General features: G+C 43.0%; 1 protein-coding gene and 1 pseudogene across 1 annotated transcript in view; both read right to left on the bottom strand.

Moving 5' to 3' along the window:
• LOC126261993 (uncharacterized protein KIAA1143 homolog) overlaps positions 1-26853 on the bottom strand; it is a 346013-nt gene that overhangs the window by 77793 nt on the left and 241367 nt on the right. The gene's annotated exons all lie outside the window — the stretch shown is intronic.
• LOC126210348 (5S ribosomal RNA) lies at positions 7813-7930 on the bottom strand (annotated as a pseudogene).

The raw sequence follows: 26853 nt of genomic DNA on the forward strand, positions 1-26853 counted from the left end.
TGCAAGTGAAGCAAAAACGGCTTTTTTAAAAATAACAAAGTGATACACAAAGTTGCTACACGTGTAACTATATAGTAACAGCCTAGTTTTTGACAAACTGGAGAAATACAAGCACTTTCAAATCTCTCTTTAATTATGGAGTTATTGGGTAATGGTTCAAATGGCTCTGAGCACTATGGGACTTAACATCTGAGGTCATCAGTCCCCTAGAACTTAGAACTACTTAAACCTAACTAACCTAAGGACATCACACACATCCATGCCCGAGGCAGGATTGGAACTTGCGACCGTAGCATTGGGTAATGGATTTATAAATCTTCACATGGCTTTAAGCCCTATGGGACTTAACATCTGAGGTGGAAATGGACTTAGAACTACTTAAACCTAACTAACCTAAGGACATCACACACATCCATGCCCGAGGCAGGATTCGAACCTGCGACCGTAGCAGCCGCGTGGTTCCGGACTGAAGCGCCTAGAACCGCTCGACCACAGCGGCCGGCCAACAAATTTTCACAGACAGATGGAGTCACGAGTTTTTCATTCCCTACCATCTATGTGCATACTGAGTATGACCGCAACATCTTCTCTGTAGACTCATGCCAGGCGTTGCTGTTACTGAGAAAAGGGGGCGATTTGTCCAAGTTGTACACAAGAATAACATTTGGCTTTCGTCAAGGGAGCAATACTTGTCAACAAAGCAATTTGCGAGCTACTCTGATGCTGGTTTACAGAAATAATCGTAGAATTCAATAAATGGAGCAGCTGTGGGCAACCGGCGCAACAAATGGCGTTTATGTGAGGGCAGGTCAACACGCCATACCGAATCTGTTCAGTACAAAAATAAACTAGGGGACCACCACATAATGAAACGGCAGTACAGCGAACAGAGCTACACGCGTGGCTGCTGTACCATCTTCCATTTACCATTGTCAAAGGCACTTCCGCTCGTTCTCATGCTACAGACAGACGACTGACGAAAGGAATCTGGGGTCTAGTGAAGCAGGGGATACAACCCGTCGGCTTTGACCAATGACGTCAGAATTGGCCAGGGAGCATTTATTACAGAGATGAAAGAGCTGACAAGACTGTTCAGAAACAAAGGAATACGACAGACGGAAAATATAGTTGACATATATCAAGACAAGTAGTATTTTCACGTTAAGACTATCGCGTGTTTGTATCGTATTGTTTCTGTGAAAAATGAAGGGGAAAAATGGATGGAAATATTGGTCGCATAGAATACATACCTCACGTCACATATATATGGGTTGTATATCGAACCTCATTAGAACTGTATTGGTTAACTGCAGTACGGGATACAAGTTTAGAGTATGTCGATTTCTTCGTTTTCGTTAGCGTTAATTTTGGGTCAAATGGCTCTAAGCACTATGGGACTCAACAAAATGGTTTAAATGGCTCTGAGCACTATGGGACTCAACATCTGAGGTCATCAGTCCCCTAGACTTAGAAACTACTTAAACCTAACTAACCTAAGGACATCACATACATCCATGCCCGAGGCAGGATTCGAACCTGCGACCGCAGCAGGCGCGCGGTTCCGGACTGAAGCGCCTAGAACCGCTCGGTCACCGCGGCCGGCTCATAAATTCTGTTGTCCAGTTAACTACATAGGTCAACTGAAGCACGGAATACAAATTTTACATGTGTTGCTTCTTTCGCCTCTGCTACCACTAATAGTCTGTTCTTACGTAGATAGTAGTATTACCGATGGCAGAATGAGCTACGTACATAATGTTTGTATCCCATACTTCCGTTGACCTATATATATGTACACTGCTGACGAAAACGTGGAAATGGACGTACGTTACATTTACAACCTGTACCTCAGTTGAACTACGCGAAGAGGCAATAAAATGACACATATACAATTTGTATCCCGTACTTCACTATAGGGTATAGTTTTTTTTCGCATCGATACTAATAGTATCGACTGAAAGTTATAGTTTTGATCACAGCAGTAACAATGGTATCCCATTCTTTAATTGAGCTATATAGCTATAAACAACATTTGTATGCTGCTCTCCAGTTGACATATATAGGTAAATCTCAGCAGTGTTACATATGTCGTTATTTTCGAATAGGTAGTGTCAGTGTAAAGGTCAACTGAATGACGGGATACAAATTTTAGTTATGTCGGGCGTTTCGCCTTTAATATTGCTAGCACAGATTCGAAAGAATCATTCTGATACTAGTGCTGAGAAACGAAAGAAGAACGACACCTGCGAAATTTCCATTACGTACTGGAGTACACGAAAACATACGTAATGGTGTAATACAAAAATGAAATACGTCAAAATAGTCAAATGTAGTAAAACAAAAAAATGGAAAACTGAACTTAGCACACGGGAACGACTTTAAAGGAACCAAAGCTCGCCCAGGAAGACATCAACAAAAATCACATACCCACATACACAACAAACAAATCATTACGAAAGCGCGCGCGCACACACACACACACACACACACACACACACACACACACACAAGCGCGCGAACACACACACACACACACACACACACACACACACACACACACACACACACACACACAACCCCCACCCTAATGTGAAATTAGCTAACATATTTCGGACCGTACATTTGCCCAACCCGTGTAAGAAAACATTTAAACGGGCAATATGTTTGGGGAATACTACGCCTCCATGAATATTCATTTGACTGACTTTGAAGTGTGGAAATCCGGCGTTTCCCCTTCCCTACAAGAGATTTCACAACTGACCAATAACACCCTATGCTATTTGTGCAAGCCCCTGTGGATAATGATCTGTACTCAATATTGTGATTAACTACGAGATGCTGATAACCTCTTTCCCCTAAATCCCTATATCAAGAAAAACCATCTGAAATTACAATGGAACCCTCTGCAACGTGATCTTCAATTAAGCTTCCTTCCTTCGATTGGGTACTACTTTAAACACTACATCATCACACTCTTGACCTGAAACAACAACAGCCCTCTAAACCCATAATCCCACCGGAGGTTCCTCCCTGTTGTACTTCCTTTTGCCAAAATGCGACTCGCGAATTTCGATCATAACACCCCCCCCCCCCCCCCAACGGCCCCCTACATTTCATGTATTCGTCAAAAACTTCACTGCAAAAAGAGTACCGATCCACAACCGTACGCTTACTCACACGACATTCATGGGCACACAGCCACACAGGATATCTCAAAAACCAACAGTACGTGATTTTCATAATGTCTCTTAAGGCGAGCTTAGATTTTTCGAACCACGTCCCTCGTCTAATGGACAGCCACAACCGATCTTCGGTGCAGCGCCATACGAGTAAGGTGTGAGTACGGCGACGAGATACACTTCTGAAGCGCATATGTTCGCCGCACTCACGACATCGAACATACTCGGCAAAGAGACTACACATTCGTAAAAAGCAAATCATGGCCAACATGTCTACGCCCATAGCCTCTCTCAAATCATCCAGGTTCATCGGAACAGATAAATCCATATCTACAAACGAAAATGAGATACTAAAAATTGTCCTAAAATAAGAAACTAATAGTCCAAATTACCTCAATATCACTAAGAATGAAATTAAGAACCGAATGAATTGCAAACAACCAATTATTTAAATAAATGCACACGAAGAGCAATATTTTGAGCAACATGGAGCGATAACTTTTAAAATCACATTCAATTATTTTAATGTACAATGATAGCGCTTATGCGGAACACAGAACTGTTTTATTATCTATGGCTGACAGTGAAGACATTATTATCTATGCTTTCACTAGACCCGAAATCTTTCTCTTGCTTCCAGAATAACTCACTTTCTCTCTGTCCTCCTCCTGTCAACAGAGATAAAATCGCTGAATTGGTTTTAAATTAATTAGTCCACACCAAATCATGCTGATACTCGATCATTTACATTGAGCTGACGGAAGTCATGGGATAGCGATATGCACATAATATACAGAGGACGGTAGTATCGCTTACACTAGGTACAAAAGGGCACTGCATTGGAGGAGCAGATATTTGTACTCAGGTGATTCATGTGGAAAGGTTTCTGACGTGATTATGGTCGCACGACGGGAATTAACAAACTTTGATCGTGGGTTGGTGGTCGGAGCTAGACCGATGGGACATTCCATGTTCGGAAATCGTTACGGAATTCAATAATCCGAGATCCAACGTGTCAAGAGGTGTGCTGAGGACGAACATATCCGTTAGGATGATCGTGACTGTATCGATTGGATCCTAGGCGACTGAAAAACCGTGGCCTGGTCAGATGAGTCACGATTTGAGATGATAAGAGCTGATGGTGGGGTTCGACTGTGGCGCATACCCCACGAAGCCGTGAACCCATGTTTTCAGCAACGCATTATGCAAGCTGGTAGTGTCTTCATAATGTTGAGGGCTCCGCTCTGTTTCCATGGATTTCACTGAGTCCTTTGGTCCAACTGAACCGATCATTGACAGGAAATGATTATGTTCGGCTACTTGGAGACCGTTTTCAACAATTCATGTACTTCATGTTCCCAAACATGTCACTGGGCCACAATTGTTCGTGACTGGTTTGACGAACATTCTGGACAATTCAGCGGAAGAACTGGCCACCCACACCGCCCAACACGAATAGCGTCGAACGTTTATAGGACTTAATCGAGAGCTCAGTTCGTGCACAAAATCCTGCACAGGCAACACCTCCGCAATTACGGACAGCTATAGTGGCAGCAGGGCTCAATATTTCTGCAGGGGCCTTCCAACGACTTGAGTCCATGCCACGTCGTGTTGCTGCAGTAATCCGGGTAAAGGAGGTCGGCCGGGATATTAGGAGGTACCCCACGATTTTTGTCAGCTCAGTATGTTAACAAACTTCTGCCTGGAGAACACAAATTACAACATCTCCATTTTTCATTTATTTTACGACTGTTGAAAATGATACTGCAACACAGAGGAAACTGTTTTTGATGTTGCTGAGCAACAGTCATACAATAATTTTTAAATGAATACACCACTATTTGAAACTTCCTGGCAGATTAAAACTGTGTGCCCGACCGAGACTCGAACTCGGGAAACACCACTATTTGCCTGTATTGTTTATGTAATCACGACCTATGTTTCGGCCTTTTATGCCATTTTCAGGTGATTGAGTTTATGTCATTAACACAAATCAATCACTTGAAAATGGCATAAAAGGCCGAAACCTATGCCGTAGTTAAATAAACTACAATACAGTCACATAGTAACGTGTTTATTTAAAAAAAATAGAGGAAACTGCTCAAGTGAACGGCTAATTGATAGTAAAGGATACCTGACGAAAAAGAGAGATGAAAACGCCACATAAAAGCATGAAACCAAACAGAGCGAGTTATGACGCAGCCGCAGGAGGTGCAGTTTATTATATAGGTATCAATTTGGGTGGTTGTATTGGTACTGTACACCTGATTAGTAAGGGAATGCTTCCTTCTACATTAATAATATTTGCTACGTCAAACAAATAGACGTTGCATCAGGTACGAAACAGCTGCGAGCAGGCTGCCTGCAACAGTTCCTGGCAAACACAGCGACAGTGTTGTGATACGGGAAAACTGTTTTCTCGCATCCTCCGTCACTACCCATCTACGTGTAAGGTACTGTCAGCTGATGTAATCTCGAATCCACATACGACTGTGCGTACTGGTCGCCTTTTGTGGATCGGGTGCATATTCCATCAGCAAGGCACTTTGAGAGGTTGCAGGGATATACAAAATAAATGATCCAGTGCGGTTGGAACAGCTTTCTGAAGATTTTTCACTTGAAGACAATCACACTTCTCTAAAGAGTAGCCTCGCCGTTGTGTTCCGTTAGTCGATTCATCTTCTGTCTCCTCCTAGCAGTTTAGATACGTACTGTTGGCCCTACTCACATGTGAGCAAACACCTGTAGCTTGATAAGGATCTCGTATCCCTCTTTGTTTCTGTTCCTGTTGTTCGCTTCACTTACTCTTAAAGCTATCTGGTTGAATATGATGCTTTTTAAATTTCATACGTAGAAAAATTCGGAGTGTTTCCTTGCCGAAATAGCTGCCCTTCTAAATTGCTATAGGGTCTAAATATTTTCTGCAATGTATCTCTCGATGTTGGCGTTAAATTGTGAAGGGTTACTCACAACCACACAACTTACTTCTCCAGTTATTTAAGTAAGCGGTCAAAGAAACTGCTGTCTTTTATACTTTTCACTACTTTCTGTCATTTGCTAAGTAGTAGTTCGCACTACGGGCTGCAAATAAGCAACTAAACCGATGCAGTGCTGAGATAACAAGAGCAATTGAGTTAGTTTGCCTGATTAGTTATTTATACGTTCCAAACTTCCTATTATGAATTAGGGTTTCTACTTAGCTTCTTTTATTGTGTCAGGTATAGAACTGTTACTGGAATTGAATGCTACAAGGATGAAGGGAATATGCCCACTGGTGGCGTTACTGTGTTGCATATACCACATGGAGAATATGGACAACATGTTACATGTGAAAAAGCACTGTTTCTTTCCAAATGTCAAGGTATAATACAAGTGGCGGTTTCTAAAAATGTGAAAGTGGAACGACAGAGAATATCCATGGCGGAGTTCCCTGCAACGAAGGAATCAAACTAAAGTTATGACTTCGATGAAGCAGCACAGGTAAAGATGCCGGTAGCAATACCAGCATTCAGATAAAGAAATGAACACGTTGGCGCGACTGAAAGCAGTAAATCTTACATTCCAAAGAACAGAAAGTAAGACCTGATCATTGTCATTGTCAGAAGTTCTTGAAATGTGAACGGTAAATATCAAACGGATAACAATATCCCTGGTCGCGCTAAGAAGCTACGGGCTGTTGTGCACCAACGCTCGGCAGTTCATTGTAGGAACTGAAGAGTTTCGTAAGGGTTTCTGACAGTACTTTCCTTCTACTGTACTGTGGGAAAGAAACCGCCTAAAAACTGAGCTACGAAGGCAGCTTCAAACCATGAGACATTTTCAGGTCTTCTGTTGTCTGACAGGAGTAAATATGAGTTGTCTTACGAACGGTTGTTTATAGGTGACGCACATCGCAGTTGACGGTTTTCTTTTTCATGTCCTCAGGTACACTTCCAAAGGCGGGCAGCACCCTCCCCTGATTCCCGCCGTTGTGTCAGCCACCCCTCGGGCGGGGCTGGCCAGCGCACACGGTTAAGGCATCTATTCCACCAAAAGCTCGGGAGGGTGCATCGCTGTGTTGGATGAAGAGGGGGGAAGCCAAAGAGAGGGGGAAATGGAATCGCAGCAGATTTCTGGCATCCACTGTTCCCTAGTCGGGGACCGTTACACAAGTTGTGTTTGGGCAAGGCGTATTCGTTGGGAGAATGAGATTCATTTTACGAGTGACAGCTGGAGTCCCAAGTCTGTCTGCGGCACTGCTTTCGTGCAATGAACTTAATGCAGCAGGTTACAAATACTGAAGAAAATAATTTACTGTGGAAGTTGCTACCGTCACAAGTGGGAAAAGAAACTGCACTCATAATATTTTTAAAGAAAATCCAGATCTCGTCTATAAATACATAATTTCAATTTTACATTATCATTACCTAGCTATATAAACTAAACTCCGTCCGAAAAGGTCTTGGAAGGCCCAACGGTTCCAACCGGCCGCCGTGTCATCCTCAGCCTTCAGACGTCACTGGATGCGGCTATGGAGGGGCATGTGGTCAGCACACCGCTCTCCCGGCAGTATGTCAGTTTACGAGACCGGAGCTGCTACTTCTCAATCAAGTAGTTCCTCAGTTTGCCTCACATGGGCTGAGTGCACCCCGCTGGCCAACAGCGCTCGGCAGACCGGATGGTCACCCATCCAAGTGCTAGCCCAGCCCGACAGCGCTTAACTTCGGTGATCTGATGGGAACCGGTATTACCACTGCGGCAATACCGTTGGATACCTAGCTATATGGCGAAATAAAATCCCAAAGCAGAAATATTTGTCAGCCAGTTCAAAGTACATTTAGTAGAACGCTTCCGTTACATTAATTGTTAACACAGTATTGTTCTGTATCATAACTGACGGTAAAAATATTGTACCTTTCAAATTAATGTGTGAAGTGATACTACTGATTTTTGTAGAGTTAATTAGCCCCTACGTTTTTTCTGAGAACGATCGTTCAGCCTCTGTGCGGTTCTGCTGGGGTACGCCGTGACTGCCGGCGAACGAAGCTCTTGTGATGCACTGTACAGGAGCAACTTTTTTCCTCTCAAAACGGCGACGAAGGTGTTGGCCCGCAGCTGGTTCCAAAGTCCGTGGCTGTGTGTCTGTTTTAGGACGAAGCTCTGGAGCAAGCACCCTTTCGCTGCTCAACGCGCCCAGTAAGAAGCAGGCACTCTGTTGTCTGGAGAAAAGGCACTACCAGAAGGCAGCCTGGATTGCGACACAACAAGCCACTGCTTACGTTTATCGGAAATCCATAACGAGAGCCACATCGGCGCTCATACTCCCCTTGTGGGCTACTTGGGAGAGTCACGGTTTCGCCGGAGATATCGGAGTAAGCCACGTCTCTGCCAAGATTCCTCCAATGTCCCACAGCAGTGCAGTTTCTGTTGTTCAGGTCTTTAAATGGGACTATGATGCTTCTCAGAAGTATGCCCTAAGTCCAATCATCGAACTATTCTTGATAACATTTACGGTTTTGTTCCATGTTAGATTTTCTTCCATTTCTTTTCTTGTTTTAGAACGATATCGGTACGTAAATAAAAAACAGGAGTTCAACAAGGGACCAGCACTTCTTTAGATAAAAACTTGTTTGCATGAGCACGGGCAGTTCGCCGTTGAAAGCTTTTTGAACTCACTGCCTTTGACAACTACAGTGGTGGAATTATTTACTGCATCACCAATTATTACTTCATTAATTTGACTTTGGCGGCTGTTTTCTTCAGGTTACACCAGTCCATTGTTTTTAAATCGTCTGTTTCATATTCTTACTGTTGAATACTGCATAGTCGTCGAATATGGGGTGTCTAGGAAATCTGCTTTCACGGATCACTAAACAACAATTCAAATGAAAATGAGGGCAACATGCATATAAGAAATCTCTTCAGTATTATACAATTCCTAAGTCGCTGGTCTTGAAGTGTCTAATCTTGATGCTTCTGTAGAACTGGCTAGTCTTGATATTATTCTTGAACTCGGTGCTGTAGAAGTCGTAGAACTGGTCTGCCACCAGTCGGCGCGGCGCTTATGTCCTCTTCGCATAGAGGTCGCTGCCGTCGCGTTGTCGTCCTAGAGAGGGGTCGGCCAGCGTGCAATTGGCTGACGTCTTCTTCACAGCTCTCTCTGCTCTCTCGTTTCGTACTGGCACGCCGGCGCTTAACTTTACGCCAAACACGTGCCTTTATTGTTTCACTTCCTACCACATTTTTTTTCCAACATTATTCAGCTCCTTGTTGCCATTGTTTTCATCTACCATGAAGCAATGTTCGTACAGATCTTTTGTGTTGACAGACTTGCTTATGCGTCAGCTGCTCTCAGGGTAAGACAGGCATCCTCTAAGATAGGTTTTAATCAGTCTGCAATTTCGAAGATGATGATAATGATGTTTGGTTTGTGGGGCGCTCAACTGCACGGTGTTCCCAATTTTTTCACAGTCAAATTTTTTGCACACTCCAATCGAGCCACTGACAGGAATGATGTTGATGAGGATGAAACGATGAGAACAACACAAACACCCAGTCCCCGGGCAGAGCAAATCCCCAACCCGGCCGGGAATCGAACATGGGACACCGTGCTCCACAGGCAACAACGCTAGCCACTACACCACGAGCTGCGGACTGCAATTTCGAGGTTACTGAAAAAATTCAGAAAGAGAAAGAGAGAGAGAAAGAGAGAGAGAGAGAGAGAGAGAGAGAGAGAGAGAGAGAGAGAGCGAATGTTAATCGTGAGGAAGGAAGAGATAAGAAAAGGGCATCTACTACCAAACAAGATAGGATCGTCGCGCACCTAAGGCGAGACTGGTAAGCAATTTGTGACGTCTCAGTAACCAGTAGTGTTCTTAGAAACAAACTGCTGGCAACTGGGCTCGCTGCCCGTCGACCTAGAAAGAAATCTTTGTTGACAGAAACAATGCGACAACAGTGGAAATTATAGCACATTTGACAGACTCTGGAGATATTGAACAGAGTAATCTCTTCGTATGAGTCTAAATTTAATCTGTGTGGCTCCAATGGCAAAGTGTTCGTGCGTCGCAGAGGTGGTAAAGGATTTTTGCCTTCGTGTATAACACGAACATCCAGCAGGTGAGATGGCCTGGGTATACATTTCTACCCACGGAGTAGGTCGCTTGGCCTTCATAAATGGCTCCGTCAATGCAAGTATACATCGGCATCCTTGAAAGGGAGCTTATGCCCACAATAAGAGATTAGTTTGGAAATATTTCCAGTTGCATTTTCCAGGACGATTCTGCACCTTGCCACAGAGCTTTGCAGGTAGGTTCAGTGATCAATGTTTGTGTCAAGCATGAAGCAGACGATGTTCCAACTTAATTATGCTGCATTTCGTGTAAAAACTTTCCTTAAACAAAATGGGGCTCAAACGTTAGAATGGCCTGGAAATAGCCGCAATCGCAATCCTATAGAGAACTGTTGGAAGGTTACGGTAAATGCTGTTGCAGAAAAGAAACCACGGAATAGACGGGAAATATTGGAGATTCTTGTGCGTGGGTAGTGAGTGAGGAATACACTGAAAATTCTTTCAATGTCTACACGATATGAATAGCGGTTATCAAGGCATTTTGAGAACTGATCAAGTATTGAATGGCAACAGTGAATTCAGACGAAGTAACTGTAGGTGTAAAAACATCAAAAATTATCAGTGTTATCGTGAAGTTTATTCAGTGTTCCTTCCAAGATTAACAGTGATAGTTCGGAAGAAGAAACAGATCAAATGACGTATGCACTTCCATCCGGTTCCTTAAGAGTGTTAAAATGTAAATAACAACTCCTCTTATAGAAATAAATCAAGAGACTAAAATAAAATTTATATATATTATTGTGTACATTTGCTTCCTAGAGAGAGGGAGGAAAATCAAGCCAATTCGCCTAAGATTTTCGACGATTATAACAACAGTACTGAATTATGGAATCTGATGCAACAAATTCCACCACCGTAGTTTTACGCAGTCATCAATATTTGAAACAAAATGCGGCGGACCTACTGAAACAATGAGCATCAACTTTGGAAAATGGCATCTTCATCCTGTTGATGCTTTTATTCGAGCTAAGGCAGCTTCCGGTATTGCGCATTTTGATCCTTACCAAACGCTGCTATTTCCGACGAAGGGAGCACGTGTGCTGCTCCCCAGCGAATTAATTGAGCACTGCAAAATTTCTCGCTTTTCTTACAAGCAGATCACCGCAAATCTGCCGCTGTTACTATTCTATCCGTCATTATGTAAAAGCAAACTAATTATTTTATTACTGGAAGATAAAAAAGTTAGTAGGCGTTACTGTCTTTCGAACGCAACAGATCTAAGCGTTCCCAACTAATAGACGTGAAGCATTGCTTGTGGTTCTATCGACGAGATGTTTTTCGTCTCTGTAGCACGGGGGCAATCTTCGAGCAACTAGGAAGTACGGCAGTGAAACGCTAGACTTTTTAGCTTCGTAATCCCTGCCTGTCCGTGACGATTCTCTTGGTGCGTCTTAAACTAGTGCATCGTTCCTTACCTTAGCAGACTTTGAAATCTAAGGGGGGCTCTACAATTTACATTAAATTCTAGCAAAAGAAGAAATACTACTTTGCGTTTTGCTGTATGACAATTACTGAGAATTGCACTGACTTAGTGGATGTCAGACTACATATCTGAACGTTAGGGTCTTGAACATGAAATAGTCTTTCTGGAAATTAGCGTCAATTCCATCAGTAGCTGGCAGACTACATATCTGTACGTACGCGATATGATCTCGTGTTGGTCTTGGGATTTATGTCTTGAACTTAACGTGGTTTTAACCTCTGATAATGCTTTATGAATGTACCATAGTCAAGCGGCAGCATCGCTCGGGCTCCACGATAAACTGTCAGCAGCCTCCATATAACAGTGTCGGTGAACCGGTTCACGGGTTGAAGGTACGAAAGGGCATCGCACCTCCAGAAAGATTATGCCCTGTCAAGCACCGTGCGGTTCAAAACAATGTTCGGACAGACGACTGGTTTTCCTTATAGTAACTGAGACAACACCTTACTAAAATGTTTCCCGCCCAAAAATGCACAACTGTCACACGCTTCGATTTCAAAATCGTATGCTAAATTGGAAAGTGATTCAGCTAAACGTTTGTAATCTTCATTGGTGAGATAGCTATGTAGTAATCTAGCACTCATGAAGCAGCAGTATGTGAACTGGATAAAACCAGAAACAACACTCGTTGCTTTATCTCATCTTCAAACCAACAGGTGAGGGGCATCGCATGTTTGAACAGTGTTACAGAACAAATTTTACAGTAAATGCGTTGCAACCAGATGCTTTTTATAATAAGTGTACCGCTATTACATTTCTCATCGTTGGCAGTACTGACTTCCAAAACTCCACAAACATATTTACTTTCCTTGACTGAGTACCGTTTCTGTTACGAAATTACACACACTCTGTTATTTTACAACATTTAAGGTAACGAAGCTCTTCACGGCAAATCCCCGTTTCTAATAATTATTGAATTGTTAACGTTTAATTGATTAGGAGATCTAAACTCCAGACGATGTTAACTCTAAGAACGTTAAACTATTTTCAAAAAACATCTTGGGTATTCTGGAGCATTTGCTTCAAGTTTCTTTAGGGCTAAAGCGACTGGTTGACGTTAAAGAGCGAGCAAAACGGTTGATGCGTATAGCATTCAACGGGGAAACACAATCAGAAGCTTCGACATTAACGCAAAGAATCTGAAACCAAATACTTAGTAAAGTGGCTATTAATTACGGTGCTCTATAGAGTGTCCCAAAATATTAGAATTAAAATTATAAAGATGGTAGTACAGCCTTACATGACTACTGTACGATAAGAAAGTAAATGCCATGTGACTAGGGCCTCCCGTCGGGTAGACCGTTCGCCGGGTGCAAGTCTTTCGATTTGACGCCACTTCGGCGACTCGCGCGTTGATGGGGATGAAATGATGATGATTAGGACAACACAACACCCAGTTCCTGAGCAGAGAAAATCTCCGACCCAGCCGGTAATCGAACCCGGGCACTTAGGATTGAAAGTCTGTCGCGCTGACCACTCAGCTACCGGGGGGCGGACAGATAAGAAAGTGATGATCTGAAATGAATACTTAGTTTTTTATTGACATAAATAATTAAATCCTTACAGCAATAATTTAATCTTACAGTAACCGTTCAATAAACGATCTCAATGCATTCATTATACCATAATCCACTGACAGATCTGACCACTTTGTAACTGGTGCTCCACCTGTACTCCGCAAACTTTATTCATTGAAGTGAAGATTTCACTAGCAAGCCGAATGACGCCTAATGCGAAACTTTTTTCTGTACATTCTTTCGGCTTTGTAGGAACTGCATCCTGCTGCGACACACATTGAATGCATATCTGCAAGTTCCTGTAACGAGTAATGCTCCATCTTCGACTACTAGTCTTGAGCTGCAACAGAGGTAAATTCCAGTAATAACGAACGACAAACTGTTGTGGATTGTTTCCTCAAGGTAGCGACACCAAGTTTGATGTAGCGGATAACTTGTTTGTTATGAAACACAGGCCGTTAACAAATGTGTCTCACAAGCATTACTCATTCAAGATCTCGTCCCATCTCAAATATTAATTTCCGACCGTTGGTTTCACATCTCATAATAGTTTAGGGTTCCACATCTCATAATAGTTTAGGATCCTGCGATAATTTTGACCCTAAAGGGTTTTGGAGCTTCCTGCACCAATCAGCCAGTCGATAAAATGTGGATTTTTGTCTCGTTATAAAAACACTAAGTCAGGTATTGGTTTAGAGCCTGTAGCAGATTCTGTTATAGTAGTCAGGAAGATGCTTTCTTTATAATGGAGAGTAAGTTACGCCGCTATTAAACTTCACATCGTTGGAAGTACTGACTCTCAATATTCCACAGATACAGGTGACAAGAGTCATGGGAGAGCGATATGCAGATATAGACATGGCGATAGTATTGTGTACAAAAGTTATAAAAAGGGCAGTGCATTGGAGGAGCAATCATTTGTATTACGATGATTCATGCGAAAAGTTTCCGATGTGATTATGGCCGCACGACTGGAATTACCAGATTTTGAACGCGGAATGGCAGTTGGAGCTAGACGCATGGGAGATTCCATTTCGGAAATCGTAAGGAAATTCATTATTCCAAGATCCATAGTGTCAAGAGTGTGCCGGGAATACCAAATTTCAGGCATTACCTCTCATCACGGACAACACAGTGGTCGACGGCTTTCATTTAACGTCCGAGTGCAGCGGTATTTGCGTAGAATTATCAGTGCTAACAGAAAAGCAACACTGCGTGGAATAACCACAGAAATTAATGTGGGACGTATGAAGAACATATCCGTTACGACAGTGTGGTGAAATAAGGCGTTAACGGGCTGTGGCAGCAGACGACAGACGAGAGTGCCTTTGCTAACAGCACGAAATCGACTGCGGCTCCTCTATTGGGGACTGCAAAAACGTTGCCTGGTCAAATAAGTCCTGGTAAGAACTGATAGTACAGTTCCAGTGTGGCGCAGATCCCACGAAACCATGGACCCAAGTTGTCAGCGACGCACTGTGCAAGCTGGCGTTGACTCAATAATGGTGTGGGTTGCTTTTACATGGGATTGACTGGGTTCTTTGGATGTTCAGCTACTTGGAGACCATTTTCAGCCGTTCATGGGCCTCAAGTTCCCAAATAACAATGGAATTTTTATGGGTGATAATGCGCCGGTCACCAGGCCACAACTGTTCGAGCTTGGTTTGAAGAACATTGTGGACGATTCCAGCGAATTTTTTGGCCGCCCTGATCGCCGGACATGAATTCCATCGAACATTTGTGTGACATAATCGAGAGGACAGTTCGTGCACAAACTCCTGCACCGGCAACACTTTCGCAATAGTGCACTGCTATAGAGGCAGCATGGCTCAATATTGCTGCAGGGGACTTAACAACGAATTGTTGAGTCCACGCCACGTCGAGCTGGTGCATTACGCCGAGCTAAAGGAGGTACGATACGATATTAGGAGGTATCCCATGACTTTTGTTACTTCAGTGTATATTTACTTTCTATGATGCTACAGTCACGCTTTGATGCACATACGGGATCAGCCGCAATTGACTTTTTTTTTTAAACTTGTGTGTGCCATAAAGAGCTTAATTACCTTGAAATGTAACAACGTACAAATGTTGAAAGATAATAGTCTGTGACGTAACTTCCTAAGAGATATGGTGCAATGTCATAGAAATTAAATGTATTTGTCGACTATCGGGAGTCGTACCATCAACGATGTGAAACGTAATAGCGACGTAACTTACTCTCCATTATAAAAGAAGCTTCTTACTACAGTGCGGAAGAAACAGACTGATGTTCTCATGCAGTTAATGATAATTTAAAGCTTGTGTTACGATGTTTGAAACTATGTAACGGTTTGTACCGGGAGCCTACGTTGTAAAAATATTTCTGTCAACAATAAGCAGGGGGGAGTAACAGTCGTACACAAAGTACCCTTGCAACACATGTAAGATGGCTTGTAGGATATACATGCACTTGTAGTCAGCCATGGACGAGTAAATGTTAAGCAGTTCACAACGCGTCTGGTACGAAGTTTGAAAACAATATAACCGTAAAGTGCTGCACCACGTAGAAGTCTGCGGATGCAGATAAAGAAAGAAGAGCGGTTTTGCTTGGCGCAGTATCCTGGCTGTTTCCGTGCGTATTTCCTCTGCCCTTTCACAAGGAAAGGCACGAATGGCTGCTTCGGTGTTGGCAATGATGTCCTCCATAGGTATGGTTCTCGGGATGATAGCGAAATTCCCTCCTTTTTGAAGAACAGACACTTCCTCTTCGGTCAATTGTCGTTCAGTGAGCTTGACCACTGTGTGTGACACGTCGGGAGTCGCCTTGTCGGTCTGCTTCCGACATGTTTAAAACTTTTTCTTCTGTCGTTCGGCGCTCGAGTTCGTTCTGCATGCTCCTGTGAGTGATGCTGTCGATCTTGTCCCAGTCGTCTCGATGCATTCTGCTACTTAGTTGATAGAAAATGTCCAGAAGTTCCTGATCCGTTCTTGCCAAGTCTCTCCGTGTTGTATGTATTCGCTCACGAAGAAAAGCTCGTTCCATTCTGTCGTAGATGCGATGTGCTTGGGCGGTGGTGAATAGGCGCTTGCATCAAAGAACTTCGGTGTAGCACATTCATCTCGGCACCGCGACAGAAAGGCGAGAGAGGACATCAGTCGCGCTTTCTTCTTCCGTCGTTGGTCAAGGCGTCGGTACAATCTGCAAATCTCCTCCCCGTAGAAGCGTAATACAAAATTGTTGAGGCTTTCGTGGCCACTTGTTGACAAACTGCCTATTGGCTTCTGTCTCTGCGCCGAGCAAAACCGCCAGCTTGCAACCTGAAGAAAGAAGAGGTACAAGCCATTAAGAATCTTAACGCCGACAAGAGTATATTGGTACTGCCTGCTGATAAGGGGAATGCGACCGTCGTAATGAAGACCGAAGATTATGAGCAAAAGATCCGAGACCTATTAGATCAGACGACGTACCGAAAACTAAGCGCAGATCCGACGCACCGTATCACACGGAATACGAATCGATTGATCAAGGCGTCTTCTATGCCGGCGGACATACAGAGAAACCTGCGCAACACAGAAGCCCTACCACCTCGGCTGTATGGATTACCCAAGATCCATAAGAACAACGTTCCACTGAGACCGATCGTTAGCGCTCCTGGATCACCGACATATAAACTGGCAAAACACTTGGCCTCTCTGCTCCAACCACACGTGGGGAAGACCGACACATACATTAAGGACTCAGGACATTTCATTGAGAAGCTGAAGAAACTGAAACTTGCACCAAACGACATCCTGGTCAGCTTTGATGTTGTTTCGTTATTTACGAAAGTGCCACTCAGTGACGCTCTGGAGCACATCGGTTCCATTTTCCCGCTAGACATCAGAAAGCTCTTCCATGCATGTCTCACCACGAGCTATTTCACGTGGAATGGCGACTTCTACGAACAGCTGGAAGGCGTCGCCATGGGTAGTCCTCTCAGTCCAGTGGTGGCCAACTTCTTCATGGAACAATTCGAAGCACAGGCACTGGACTCGGCGACTTGCAAACCTAAGGTGTGGTACAGGTAGTTCATCTCGGCACCGTGACAGAAAGGCGAGAGAGGACATCATTCGTGGTGTGGAGCCATGGTGAAGAACAGCTCGGTGACTTCCTAAGACACTTGAACAGCCTCCATGCCAACATAACATTTACCATGGAAGTAGAAAAGGACAAGAAACTGCCATTTCTAGATGTGCTGGTCACAAGGGACGGCGAAAACGTGGGACACAGCGTGTATCGAAAACCGACTCACACGGACCGATACCTGCACAAACTGTCAAACCACCACCCGAGCCAGAAAAGAGGCATGATTAGTACGCTCGTAACGAGAGCAGGACGAATATGTGAGCCGCAACACCTCAAACGAGAAATGCAACACCTGGAAACTGTCCTGAGGAGCAATGGGTACTCCACAAATTATATTAGAAGTGTAACTGAGCCAAACACTCGGCGAAGTAAGGAACCAGAAAAAGAAATGTCGGGTACGGCCTTTCTGCCATACATTCCCAGAGTGACGGACAGAATCGGCCGTATATTGCGCAAACATGGCGTAAAGACGATTTTCAAACCGACAAGGAAGATCAAAGAGTGTCTTAGATCGGCGAAGGAGAAAAGAGACCCACTTGCAATGTAGGGAATATACCGCATACCATGCACATGCGGAAAAGTTTATGTCGGAATGACTGGACGATCCATTAACACCAGGATCAAGGAGCATAAGCGACATTGCAGGTTGGGGCAGGTGGAGAAATCGGCCGTGGCAGAACACGCACTGAATGAGACCGACCACATAATAAAATTCGCCGACACGGAAGTTCTGGCTGTAGATAGACTAATAGCACGCTCAGGTCAGTGAACATATCGAAATTAATAGTTTTTAGAAACTGAGACATTCAACAACCGCTACACCGTCAAGGGGTTTGGTACAAACGAAGATACAGCTATTAGACAGTATAATGGAATACTACCTGTTTCACTACCTGTATGGTGCGTGAAATATTGGAGATGCATCTCTCTTTTAGTCTCGACTTAGGATATGAGACAATTCATCATGGGAACTAAGACAAGCTGACACTCTAATAAACTTTTGCCCCTTATTCCTGTCCCAGTATCGATCCATACCCCCCACCCCTCAACACCGGCGGGACGTGTCATTCTTACAGTCTGGACACGTAGTACTTTACTCATTTATTGATTTATTCAACCTGGCAACATTAGGGGCACCAGGCCTTCTCTTGCATCTAAACAAGCGCTCTACATATTTCAGATTGTAGAAATTCGGTGAGCATGTTGTAGCACACTTATAAAATAAAAATTACAGAACTACATGATAAATACTACAATACTTAGACATTACGCCACGGTAGATTTTCAATTATGAGTGCTAGCAGCAATGGGCACGGAGAAGGGGATGGAGAAGGGACGGAAAGAGGAAAGTAATAACAAACAGTTCGTGAATATAAGGGAAGAAACCGTGATGTGACTCAGAGAGAAAGGAAAAGACAAAGGAGAGAAATTGGAGCATTGGCTTTAGTATTACACAGAAGTAAAGTTGGCCACATACGTTAATTTTTGGGGAAACGCTACGAGGAGAGAGAAGGAGCCCGCATCTCGTGGTCGTGCGGTAGCGTTCTCGCTTCCCACGCCCGGGTTCCCGGGTTCGATTCCCGGCGGGGTCAGGGATTTTCTCTGCCTCGTGATGGCTGGGTGTTGTGTGCTGTCCTTAGGTTAGTTAGGTTTAAGTAGTTCTAAGTTCTAGGGGACTGATGACCATAGATGTTAAGTCCCATAGTGCTCAGAGCCATTTTTTTTAGAGAGAAGGAAATTCTTCACTTTCTTATAAGCAGCAGTTTGTCCCTGAGGCGGACAGCAAAGGAGTTAGCAAATGTTTCTGATTTATGAATGGGCACTCTAAGGACACTAGATAAGTGAGACTTTGTGTTTATATTATGATGGCATGAAGGGTGTTTAACCTCAGATGCGAGATACTGCGGTGTTTGCGCACTGAGGAGCCGATGAAGTAGTTGTAGCGTGTGGCAGTTCCGTTAACTTGTCTGGCCACAACTACCCTAACAGGGCACATGAAGCGCGAACATGGTCATGTTAACGGATGCTGCTTATGTAACGCACACAAGCATTCATTGTTAGTTCTAACAGTCTTGTTTCTTCACGAATCGTGCCATACTGAATTACACTACAATAGTGGAGGTTCGGCAGAACGAGTGATTGCTACAGTTTCCGTTTCACATCCTGAGGAAATATGTTCTGAAACTTTTTGAGGGCACAGAGGCACGCGGGAGTCCTTCAGCACATTGTGACGGTATTTTCTGCCCAGTTTAGATGCACAACCGAAGTTACATCTACGTAGTTCACCATTCTGATTGGTCTGCACTCTTTTGACGGTCTCTGAGAAGAATAATGTCATAAGAATCGAGATTTCAGCTTATTCCGCACTTCGTCGTAGATTTGAGAGACCTGAAGCTGATGTCTTCCCTTCTAGAACTGGACAATACAGCTGCACGTGGTCCGACATACCTATGGTTCCGCAGTTACGAGTGGGTTTATTACTCTATATATGGGCCACGTCCTGTTAGAAAGTATAAAAAAGAACCGGTTGGCTGAGCGTGACCCAATCAGCGTCTCTCCCCCCGAGGGCAGCCTTTGGTGGTTATTGTTGTTGGGCCTCTCTACGCGCACGGTAGTCTACAATCATTTATAAAGTTTATCTCGACAATTAAGATGCCTCAGCAGAGCAAATAACGAGTGCCACCGAAGGTTATCAACGGCACCAGACACGACAACCAATAGGGAACATACTGGCTCTGTGATCCTCCCCCATCTTCAGAATGTGGTTAAATTTCCTCTTTCCGAAGCCATACTGAGTGTGAAACATTGCAGTTTCGCTACTGTGAAGGTGAAGCCACTTGCTTACTACTTTTTCAAACGCTTTCGCAAAAACATTAAATAGGCAAACGGGTCTACAGGATTTTCCCTTGGTAAAAATCTTTTCCCTAGCCTCTTTTCTGCATTATGACCTCTGCTGATTTCCATGTTTGGCAATTTTCCTTGCGCAAGAAACTCACTGAATAGCCTTCTTAAAGTGGAAACTGCTGCACCTAAATACTTAAATATGTCGCTAGGAATGCCATCTGGACCTGGCACACTATTTTACAATGTGCTGAAGATCCCGAGAACTTCTTCATCGCCAACCGGATTAACAGCCCGATTGATCTCGGATCCCTCACTCAGCTCTTTCCTCAATATTTTGTGTTAGTCTTTGTCATCTTCTTGCCTGTGGCAATAGTACCCTCAAGAGTAGTTCGACTTACTTACAAGGAATATTGTTTTAGAACTACGAGCAAAACTGCAACACGAAAGAATTTCCCCCTTAAAGTAATTGCAGTAACATACATAGTGCATACGATAAAGCAAAGGGACTACAAATGTAACCTTCTACTTCTCTACAGATATATATGTAGCTGTATAGTGAACAGGGACATTCTGCTAAATCATTCAGTTCGTCTGTTGGTAGATGCCTAAAGTGAACATCAGCATAATGCCTATTAGCAGCTTACTGCCATCCTTGATGAGGTGAGAAGCCTCTGCTGAGAATAAAAGCGAATGAAACGACAGAAGCCAGACCATGGGCGTTCACTGTAAAGCTAACATCTTGTAACAAAATGGCTCCCTCCGAGTAACAACGGCAGCGCTGAAGCGCACCCCGTGAACAGTAAGTCTTCAAAAGTGGGCAGCAATATTTTATTCGATGCTGGTGAACCTACTGTTATGAATTAGAAATATACCTCATTATATTAAATATTCGAGTCGATAACTGTGGCAGGAAATTTAAGTTAGACGAGAAACATTAGCAAAAAATAATAAACGAAAGTATCGGGGTTCTCTGCGGCATGTCTTGGAAAATGTGCGAATATTTACATAACAGTGTGTATTGAAGCTCGTGAAAACTCAATAGGTAACGTTCGCACTTCCTGCTGTGATAAACAAATTCTAAAAAAATAAGATAAATAAAGCTCACAAAGTGAGGAATATTGTAATGGCGTGTTAATGATGTAGCAATTCCACTTCGAAGTGGAAGATTTACACCACCAGCTAATCTAGAAAACGTGAATTTATATGTACAGATTCCATCGTTAGAGAAGTTAATGACCTTCGACTTCCGATACAGTTTTATCATTGTGATTGAATGTTGATATTTCCTTAACTGTTGCACTGTAGAATCTCAGTTGGGTCAAACCAAGGTCTCTCAATCTGGCCATGTCCAAGTCTCTTTAACATAGAGAATGCAATCACCCGTGGTTCTCCTGTGCAGCACTGCACATCTGATTATCATGGATCATCACTGTCGCTTTTGGCTATTAGTATTATTTACATAACTGTAAGGTCCAACTTCAGTCTTTAGGCCACTGCGAAAACAAACTGTAAACATTAAATTGTACCACCTCACTAATTTCTCGTGGAGTTTGTAATGTTAACAGTCAAAGGCGACAATGTTTTCTTTTAAAGAGTTTTATATGACTATGGCCTTCAGGCTCTGGCTCTGAGCACTATGGGACTCAACATCTTAGGTCATAAGTCCCCTAGAACTTAGAACTACTTAAACCTAACTAACCTAAGGACATCACACACACCCATGCCCGAGGCAGGATTCGAACCTGCGACCGTAGCAGTCCCGCGGTTCCGGACTGCAGCGCCAGAACCGCTAGATATGGCCTTCAGGCAATCAAAACATAATCACATTAAGAGCAGCTCGCTACATACACACACACACACCGACATGACAAAAGACATGCGATAACTCCCAATATCGTGTCGGACCTCCTTTTGTCCGGCGTAGTGCAGCAACACAACTGGCATGGACTCAACAAGTCGTTGGAAGTCCCCTGCATAAATATTGAGCCAAGCTGCCTCTACAGTCGACCAAAATAGCGAAGGTGTTGGTGTAAGATTTTGTGCGCGAACTGACCGCTAGATTATGTCCCACAAATGTTCGATGGGATTCATGTGGGGCGATATGGGTAGCCAAATCATTCGCTCAAATTCTCCAGAATATTATTCAAACTAATCGCGAACAACTGTGGCCGAGTAACATGGCACATTGTCATCCATAAAAATTCCATCGCTGTTTGGGAACATGAAGTCTATGAATGTTTGCAAATGGTTTCCAGGTAGTCGAACGTCGTGTTGTTAGCAAAGACATTCGTGGCGGTCGTCTGCTGCCATAGCCCATCCTGACGAACACGCTCGTCATACGTTCCACACTGATTTCTGCAGTTATTTCACGCAGCGTTGCTTTTCTGTTAGCACTGACAACTCTAAGCAAACGTCGCTGCTACCGGTCGTTAAATGAAGACCGTCGGCCACTGCGTTATCCATAGTGAGAGGTGATCCTGAAATTTGGTATTCTCGACACACTCTTGACACTGTGGATCTCGGAATACCTAGTTACCGAACGATTTCCGAAATGTAATGTCCCATGCGTCTAGCTCCAACTTCCATTCCACGTTCAAAGTCTTTGAATTCCCGTCGGGTGGCCATAATCTCGTCGGAAACCTCATCACTTGAATCACCTGAATACAAATGACAGCTCTGCCAATGAACTGCCCTTTTATACCTTGTGTACGCAATACTACCGCCATCTGCATAAGTGCATATCGCTATCCCACAATTTTTGTCATCTCAGTATGAGATCTGTTGTAACAAAATGAGATGCGTGGTCAAACGCGTAGTGTTTGAATGGTCTGAAACAGTGAAACAGTTTTCCAAGTGTTGCACAGGGCCAGTAAGTTGTAGAAGGTGCACTGGTGTGGAAATGTTTTTCATCTGTTTGCGACAGGCGTACTACACACGATTATCTGTAGAGCGACGAATTACACACGTCTTCCCACCCTTTTTAAAAATAAGAACCAAGGCTTCCGCTGGTTAGGAGCTACAAATTTTACGGGATTGGCAAATGCAAATGGCTCTGAGCACTATGGGACTCAACATCTGAGGTCATCAGTCCCCTAGAACTTAGAACTACTTAAACCTAACTAACCTAAGGACATCACACACATCCATGCCCGAGGCAGGATTCGAACCTGCGACCGTAGCGGTCGCGCGGTTCCAGACTGTAGCGCCTAGAACCGCTCGGCCACAACGTCCGGCTTTACGGGATTACTAAATTGTTGTTGAGCTACTTCATTAATTTACGATGATACAAACTCATATTATGTTAACATGGCCTTATTCCGTAAGCAGTCTCCATTGCCCTTGAATATAATATCTTGATTTGCGCACTTAGTTTCGCTTCTATTTCATCACTGTCTTGTGCATAAATGTCATAGTCAAAACTTTTATCCTTAAGGTAAATCAGGTTCTTCACTGTTTGTCCCTGGGTCATGGCTAGATTATCACTGCTATGGTATGCTCACGAATATTACTAGACATCAAAAAGGACAGCTTAATGTTGTTGTTGTGGTCTTCAGTCCTGAGACTGGTTTGATGCAGTTCTCCATGCTACTCTATCCTGTGCAAGCTTCTTCATCTCCCAGTACCTACTGCAACCTACATCCTTCTGAATCTGCTTAGTGTATTCATCTCTTGGTCTACCTCTACGATTTTTACCCTCCACGCTGCCCTCAAATGCTAAATTTGTGATCCCTTGATGCCTCAAAACATGTCCTACCAACCGATCCCTTCTTCTAATCAAGTTGTGCCACAAACTCCTCTTCTCCCCAATCCTATTCAACACCTCCACATTAGTTATGTGATCTACCCATCTAATCTTCAGCATTCTTCTGTAGCACCACATTTCGAAAGCTTCTATTCTCTTCTTGTCCAAACTAGTTATCGTCCATGTTTCACTTCCATGCATGGCTACACTCCATACAAATACTTTCAGAAACGACTTCCTGACACTTAACTCTATACTCGACGTTAACAAATTTCTCTTCTTCAGAAACGATTTCCTTGCCATTGCCAGTCTACATTTTATATCCTCTCTACTTCGACCATCATCAGTTATTTTACTCCCTAAATAGCAAAACTTCTTTACTACTTTAAGTGTCTCATTTCCTAATCTAATTCCCTCAGCATCACCCGATTTAATTTGGCTACATTCCATTATCCTCGTTTTGCTTAATGTATAGTACGATGATAAGAACAAACCACGAAAGAATGTTTTTTTTTTTTTTTCCGATGCAGAACCGTAGTGCCGAATGCTTCCTTAGTGTCAATTGAGATGAATTCCGGCTAATTTTAGTCGAAGTCATATGGTACACTTTATTATTATTAAGAAGCCATTCCTGGGTTACTTAACCGGACCAGTAGCTACTATGTGGGAAATGTGTTGGCTAACATTCTTCGAGGGTATATTTGCTAATATTTTTTCTTATAAGTATTGAAATCAAGGGAATACAAACTGGTTCGAACCATCACTTCTCTCAATCAAACAGCACTCGGCAAGTATTGTACAGAGAACAGGAAAGAAGATTAATGATTAATGAGAACAACCACTGCTGTATTGACTCATATACATTGTGTCACGACCGCTTTCGTTCGTCAGATTAACATCAGGTTGCTGAGTAGTGCCAATTCCGTGATGTAAGAGATCGAGGTTCCTTACGTAACGCTAGACACAAAATCTGGAAATGACGATCATACACGGAAGAGCCAAAGAACCTGGTACACCTGCTCAGAGCCATTTAATTAACAGTAATGATGATTCAGTCTGATCACAGAATCATAAGCAGAAAAAAAGGCTAAGTATGTACTAGTTTGCTTCGAAAAGAGAAGAAAGCGCGCTATTTATTAAAATCGATCACCACGTGGCGAGTGGAGAGAACAGGCAAGGCCGACTGTGGACTGGCAACACAGTACCGCCACACCGGTATGGATGTGTTTCAGGCAAGCACTCCTCAAAGATCAGCAAATTCCCAACAAGAATTGTGTTCTTGGTGAAGAATTGTGTTCTTGTTGAGAAACCTTTTGTCACATCACACATATGTGGGACGGGTTAAATGAAAACGGAATACTTCTTGGCTGCGAGATAACAGTAATCAACCAGCATATTCTTTTCTTGTTAAAGAAATAGAACTATCCATCCTGTTAGGAAGAAAAGGGAAAGGAAGAAATAAAGCAATCTTTATTTACGAATCCTACTCATTCTTCTTTGACAGCCTACTTTATTATTAGCTCTAGAAACTGAAATAAATCATAAGTGGGTGTTATTCCTTGTGATTACGAATTTAATTTTAAACGTCAAATTTTAGTGGTGGTACTTCATACAGGGCGAGTCATATTTTAATTCTTAAATAAATGTCTTTCGAAAGGATTCTGCCTTGAGAAAATACAATTGTCTTCTATTCAGTCATATTTCGGGCGTGCATCCGAGACAGCAACATTTCTTCTTGCGTCTGCAAGGCGAGTCTGTTACTAAATCAGAATCACTTGACACAATGACATCCGTTTTTAGTGAATACCTCTTCCAATATCTCCAGTTAAATCTATAGACTGTCAGCTTCGGACAGTAAATGGGATCTTTGTATTAAAGCTGTAAGTACACTCATACTTTGAGTAGGACTGTGGCAGCTAGAAACAATAAAGTATGAATCCGACGGGAATACTTCAAGAAACACTATTTTCTTCCTTTTCACCCATACATGTTTTAGTGGGAGTTTCTGCTTAATACGTCACGGTGATTGAGGGTGTGTTTGTTAGTATAATTTCATAAGAGTCTTGGCAACATCTAAAGCACAAAAAATTGCAGATTACATTCTGCACCGAAATACTAGTTGTACTTCAGATAATAGACAGCTACATGAACAACAGTAAGTGTTATTAAGAATAAAAAGAAAGAAAACCCACTGACGATGGTGGAGCTTCACTGAAACATGAATGAGTGAAAAAAGAAAAATATCAGTGTTTGATGAAGGCAGTATCTTGTCAAAATATATTTATTTGTAGATGCAAAAACGGACATAAAATGTTGGCTTTCAATTCTAGACGAATATCACCGTACCTGGAAGAAATAAAAGATATTTTTCATCTAACACGTACAGTCTCTTGTCACAGCAACATTAATTCGAAAGTTATCGGTATCAACTTCGTTTTTTCAAATGGAATTATAGCAGTTTCGGTAGCTCGCATCGTAGATCTGAAAGATACGAACTCGCTGCTCGAAATTCGAGTAGTTTCAGAGAAATTAGGATAAAGAACTTAAGGTTTCTCTGTTTCGAACATCGACCTGGTTGCTGTCTTGTGCGGAAGTTTGCGAATTCATAACCAAATAAGGTAGTAAACCGTGTCATATAAATGGAAAACAGCATGTTAAACCGGCGCTGTTTCTCGTCTGTGCCCCTTGTAGACACAAATAGCGCGATACGACATAATTTATTAGCTGCAGTGCTGCGTTAGAAACAGGCGATCAATGTAACACGCTTATCATCGCCTATTGACGATGTTATTGTTAATAAAGGACTTTACTGTCGGTATTGTGTTAGTGTGTCAGTTTGTTCTTACGGTATATTTATCCTAACTGATCT

The sequence above is a fragment of the Schistocerca nitens genome, chromosome 1 (assembly GCF_023898315.1).
Source record: "Schistocerca nitens isolate TAMUIC-IGC-003100 chromosome 1, iqSchNite1.1, whole genome shotgun sequence".
Classification (NCBI taxonomy): Eukaryota; Metazoa; Arthropoda; class Insecta; order Orthoptera; family Acrididae; genus Schistocerca; species Schistocerca nitens.